The sequence below is a fragment of the Setaria viridis genome, chromosome 3, assembly GCF_005286985.2.
Source record: "Setaria viridis chromosome 3, Setaria_viridis_v4.0, whole genome shotgun sequence".
Taxonomy (NCBI): Eukaryota; Viridiplantae; Streptophyta; class Magnoliopsida; order Poales; family Poaceae; genus Setaria; species Setaria viridis.
The window spans coordinates 43,288,224-43,294,223 of NC_048265.2; positions in this window are offsets into that span (position 1 = coordinate 43,288,224).

Sequence of the window (6,000 nt, forward strand, 5' to 3'; positions counted from 1 at the left end):
ACAGCAGCCCTCTTTGCTTCGCATGCTTGTGCTTCCATGGCGTGGCCCACATCATGACCTGCTCTCTCTTTGCTTCGTATGTGATGTTCTATCCGTTCATTTGTAATATTCTGTTAGCTCAATTGTGATGTTCTATCCGTTCATTTGTAGTATTCTGTTAGCTCAATTGTGATGTTCTATTGGTCCGTCAATATTTTAAAAACTGAAAATATTTTACATTAAAGAAATCGTTTCAGCTCTGTATTTTAAAATAAACAGATTTAAATATTATAACAAATAAAGGCTGAAGCAAGAAACTGGAATGGCCGAATATGCTAACTGGACTACCAAGCGCACAGGTATAATGGGCCGAGAATTGGGTTTGATTAGCTAGTCTTGTGGGCTTTTAGACGGGCCAGCACGTTGTAGTAACGTCGTGTACGCAATTCTTCACTGGACACAGCCGATAGGATGAAGAGATATCTGAAAACTATTGCCAATACACACAGATATTGGCGATCATCTTGTTTTGTGACGGATGGTTACAGTGGATTTGAGCAAGCAATCGAACATTTGTTGCAGGGGCGACGCACCAGCGAATTCATCTGGCCAGCAGGACTTAAGGTGCTATGGGAGCCTCGTAGTCTCCCCGATTGGCATGATAACCAGAAAGTTGACGTTCCTATGCATGTTTAAAACTTAAAAAAATGTGAATTTAATTGCTAAATAACACAGGCACTCAGCTGGCAGCTGATTCGTGTTGTTGTAGTGTTACGAGCAAGATTCACTATCTCCCCGAAAAATCATATATCTTACTAACGATCCTGTTAATGCAGCAGCCCTTTCAGGGTAGCTTCATGTTCATTATCCAGGCTAGCTAGAGGACCAAATATAAAGTTCATCCTCGCGGTTAGCATTCGCATCAGGCACCAAATCTTCAGTCCCAGCAGCGAGCCGTTCAATTGTAGCTCCTCAGTTGAACAGAACAATGGTGCCGATCGAGGTTCTTCCACAGCCGTAGAAGAATAATGGCATAAATAACTATTTAACAAGATGATTAGCAGCTACTTCGATGGTTGCCAGTAGCTTTGATCCTGTGAGAGAAACAGAAGTCATTGGGGCCTTTTTTGTAAGCTTCTCAGGGACCACGATGCCCCCGTGTTGTCCATTTCACTCGACAAGATGATGCTGGAGGCTCGCGAGTGCTCCTGGGATTCCTGATTCCTCCCAATCCTATGAAAGAAACTGTGTTAAGTCTCAATCTCTCCCTCACCAACTGGACCGGCTCCACTTTTATCCTTTCTGGGGAAAGACATTTGAAAGGACATGCAAAATGAGGCTGGAGGCACATTTGTGCTCCTTCGATTCCTGATTCCCTATGGAACCATCTTATATGGTTCTTGCCGGTCCTCTCTCTCTCTCCAACTGTATAATTAGTGCAGAGTACGTAGTTCCTTTTTTTTGAACGAACAGAGTACATAGTTCCACCTGAAAAAAATGAATATATCTGCAGTGCAAACTAGAACCTACTATATATCACTGACCTTGATGCGCAGTCTACTTTGCACATGCAGATGTTGGGTAAAACATTGATGATCATTATCTGCCCGTTGCAACAGCATGGAATTCTATGATGCGTACGTCCTACAATCAAGTATTGCATGCTTGGAATGCTCATACGAATGGCGGGTGTCTGTATTCAACGTTCAACATCGATTGTAAGCGATCAGGCTGTAATCTACTCATCCATCCCAAATTATAAGTTATTCCAAGAATCTTGGAGAGTCAAAGTATCTCAAATTTGACCAAATTTATATGATAATATAATAACATTTATGATGTCATCAAAGTATCATTAGATTCTTCATCAATTATATTTTCATAGTATACCTATTTGATATCATAAATCTTTATAATTTTCTCTATAATTTTGGTCAAACTTGAGATGCTTTGACTCTCCAAGATTATAATTTGGGATGGAGGGAGTACTGCATTATGAAGAACAAATAGAAATGCATGTTAAAACTATGAAATTGCTCTTTCCTAATGATCTAGTGTCATGAGTATGATTAAACCACAATCCTCTCCCTAAATATACATATATCTTACTCATAATTCTGATTATCTAGCAATAGTTTCATGTTCATTACCAAAGCTAGTGGACCACAGATAAGCTTCATCCTCGCACACCAAAAATATTCAGAACCAGCACATTTGTACCAAAGCGAGGACTGCATAATTCTATCTAGTTCAACAAGATGAGTTCCTGGAGTCACTTGTGCTCCTTTGATTCCTGATTCTTTCCAATCCTATGAAAGGGACTCCCCACAAAAAAAAAATCCTATGAAAGGAACTGTATAAATCTCAATATCTGCATGCTGAACGCAACAACTGGGGCAGAAGCCATCTTGGTAAGGCTTCTTGGTAAGATTATCAGGAGATACAAGATGTGTCCGGGAGCGCACTTGTGCTACTTTGATTCCTGGTTCCTCCCAATCCTATGAAAGGAACTGTATAAAATTCAACCTCTCTCTCGCCAATTCATCTGCTCTGCTCCACTTTGAAAAAATCTGCCAAATGAGGCTAGATGCACATTTTTCTCCTTCGATTCCTGATTCATGCCAATCCTGTGGAAGCAACTTATATGATGGTTCTTTCCACAGTCCTTCTAGTTGTTTGGTACTTCTTATATATTGGTGTGATGGAAGTGTCTTTTAACATCAGTTTTTCAAGTGCAATCAGTTGTAGCTGAACTTCTCGCTCTGTACTACAATCGGGTGAAGAGTAGTGCACATGCAAAAATGAATACATCTGCAACGACACGTTACCATATTACTGACCTGATGCGCAGTGTACTTCGCACATGCAGATTTCGGGTAAAACATCGACGATCATCATCTGCCCGTTGCACAGCATGGGTTTCTCTGATGCTTACTGCAGTCAAGGATGTCGTGCTTGCATTGGAATGCTCAAACGGATGATGGGTGTAGTATTGCAGCATGAAGATGAAAGGATTGCAAATTCAACTCCGTTTGCCAAGCATTTTAATTCAAGAAAAAAAATAGAGAGAGGTATCGAGTGTTTGTTACCAATTCAGTCCCGGTGAGCAGTCCAATTGGAGCTCCTCAGTTGAACAATGGTGCCGAGGTTCTCTTCACAGCCGTAGAAGAATAATAGCCACAGAATAAATTACTGTTTAACAAACTAATATTGAATCTGCACGAACAAGAAGATTTGGGGCCAGTAGCTTTCATGCTATGAGGGCAACACAAGCGATAGGGGCCTTTTTTTTAAGCTTCTCATAGACCACGATGCCCCCGTGTTGTCCATTTCACTAGACAGATGAAGGTGGAAGCTCGCGAGTGCTCCTGGGATTCGTGATTCCTCCCAATCCTATGAAAGAAACTGCAGCCCGTTTGGGAGGGTTTCTCCTAAAAGAATTTCACCGGTGAACCCAAAACCGGTGAAACTAAAAATAATAGTTTCACCCGACTTGTAATTCATTTTAACCTCGACTTACAAAACAGCTTCATGCTACAATACCTCATTTTGTGCAAAATAGGTGAAGCTGAAGCTAAGATAAGTCCTGCCTCTCTCTCTCACCAACTCGACTGGCTCCATTTTCGTCCTTTCTAGGGAAAATCATTTGAAATGACATGCAAGATGAGGCTGGAGGCACATTTGTGCTTCTTCGATTCCTGATTCCATATGGAACCATCTTATATGTGTTAATTAGTGATCAATTAGGTAGATAATTGTGACCCTTGAAAGGGCCAACCCTCCAAAGGCTATCTCCTGAAGGGGGCCAACTCACTAAAGGGACATCTGACTCTTTGGGCAAGTCCTTTCACCATGTATAAATATGTAATGAAGAAAATTCAGATTCATTCTTCCAATCTTTTTTCCACTTTACAACAATGTGGTTCTTGCCTGTCTCTCTCTCACTGTATAATTGGTGCAGAGTACGTAGTTTCACATGAAAAAAAATGATATCTGGAGTGCAACCTAGAACCTAATATATTACAGATCTTGATGTGCAGTATACTTTGCACATGTAGGTGTTGGGTGAAACATTGATGATCATTATTTGCCCGTTGCACAGCATGGGATTCTCTTATGCGTACGTCCTACAATCAAGAATAGCATGCTTGGAATGCTCAAACGAATGACGTACGGGTGTCTGCATTCAACGTTGAACATCGATTGTAAGCATCAGGTTGGAATCTACTACAATTGTTGAAGAACAAATAGAAATGCATGTTACTAAAACTATATGAAATTGTTGTTTACTAATGATGTAGTGTCATGAGTACGGTTAAACCATAATTCTCTCCCAAAATATTCATATATCTTAGTCATAATTCCATCTATCTATCACTAGGTTCATGTTCATTACCAAAGCTAGTGGACCAACCAAAGATAAGCTTCATCCTCGCGGTTAGCAGTTCATCATATCAGACACCAAAATCTTCAGAACCACCAGCAGGAAGCAAAGGACTGCATAGTTCTCTTCAGTTCAACAAGATGAGGTCCGGGAGGCGCGCTTGAGCTCCTTTGATTCCTGATTCTTCCCAATCCTATGAAAGGGACTGTATAAATCTCAATATCTCTCGCCAATTTCACCTATTCCAGTTTTGTCCTTTCTAGAGAAAGACATTTGGAAAAAAAACTGCAAAATGAGTCTGGAGGCACGTTTGTGCTCTTTCGGAACCCAGCTCCTGACTCGTACCAATATCCCTCCCTCTCTACACTAGGGGTGCAGAGTAGCATCACATGCGAAAAATGGATAAATCTGCAGCTACACGGTTCTATATTACTGTCTTACTGAGCTGATGCCTCGTGTACTCTGCACATGCAGGTTTCGGGTAAACATCAATGATCGTTATCTGGCCGTTGCATATACTGGGATCCTCTGATGCGGACGTCCTACAGTCACGAACAACATGCTTGGAATGCTCAAACGAATGATGGGTGTTCGCATTCAACGTTCAATATATATCGATTTGAATGCTCTATATTAGAAAATTATTTCATACTTTACTTTTTTATATAAATTTGAATAGAATCCAATAAACAATAAATCAAGGGAGGAATATACCAAACTAAAACGAGGAAGTAAAAGAAGGAACAAGAGCCAATATAAGAAACGTAAAAGAAGAAGAAATCATGTGCTGGAGTGTAGTGGAGAAATATGCAAACTGGACCAAGCAAACATGGTGTATATTGCCTGAAAGAAGCATCTGGGCCCCACGCCCGCGCAGGACGGTGTGGGCGCTTGGTTAACTAGTCTTGTGGGCTTTTTAGGCGAGAAAACTGTTACCAATACAGCAATGGCGATCATCTTGTTTTTATGAAGGATGGTTACAATATATTTGAGCATGCAATCGAACAGTAGTTTCATGATAGACTCCTCACCAATGAGCTAAGTAAGGAGCTTGGAAGATGGATCCATCGATCACATTTATTTTCCAGGTATATGAAAATTTCGATGACAATCCATATCTGGCCATCAGAACTTCAGGAGCAATGGAGCTCCACTTCTTAGTCTCCCCGATCGGCATGATAACCAGAAAATTGGCATTCCGATGCATGTTAAAACTGTGAACTCGCTGGTTCCTGATGATGTAGTGTCATGAGCACGGTTAAACCACAATTGTCTCCCTACCCTAACTATTGTATCTCACTCATAATCTTATCCATATATCTAACAGTAGTTTAAGGGTAGTTTCATGCTCATTACCAAGGTTAGTGGACTAAAGATAAGCTTCATCCTCACGGTTCGCAATTCGCATTAGACACGAAACTCTTGAGTCCCAGCGAGCAGCACAGTTGTATCTGCAGAATGCATTTCAGTTCAACAATGGCGCCAAGGTTCTTCGTAGACGCGTGGAAGAATAATTGCCTCTGCAAATAAGGGTGGCCACCGACACAAGTAACTGCTTAACAAACTAATATAGGATCATATCCAGAAGATTAGCAGCTACTTCAATGATTGCCTCTAGCTTTCGTACTGAACGCATC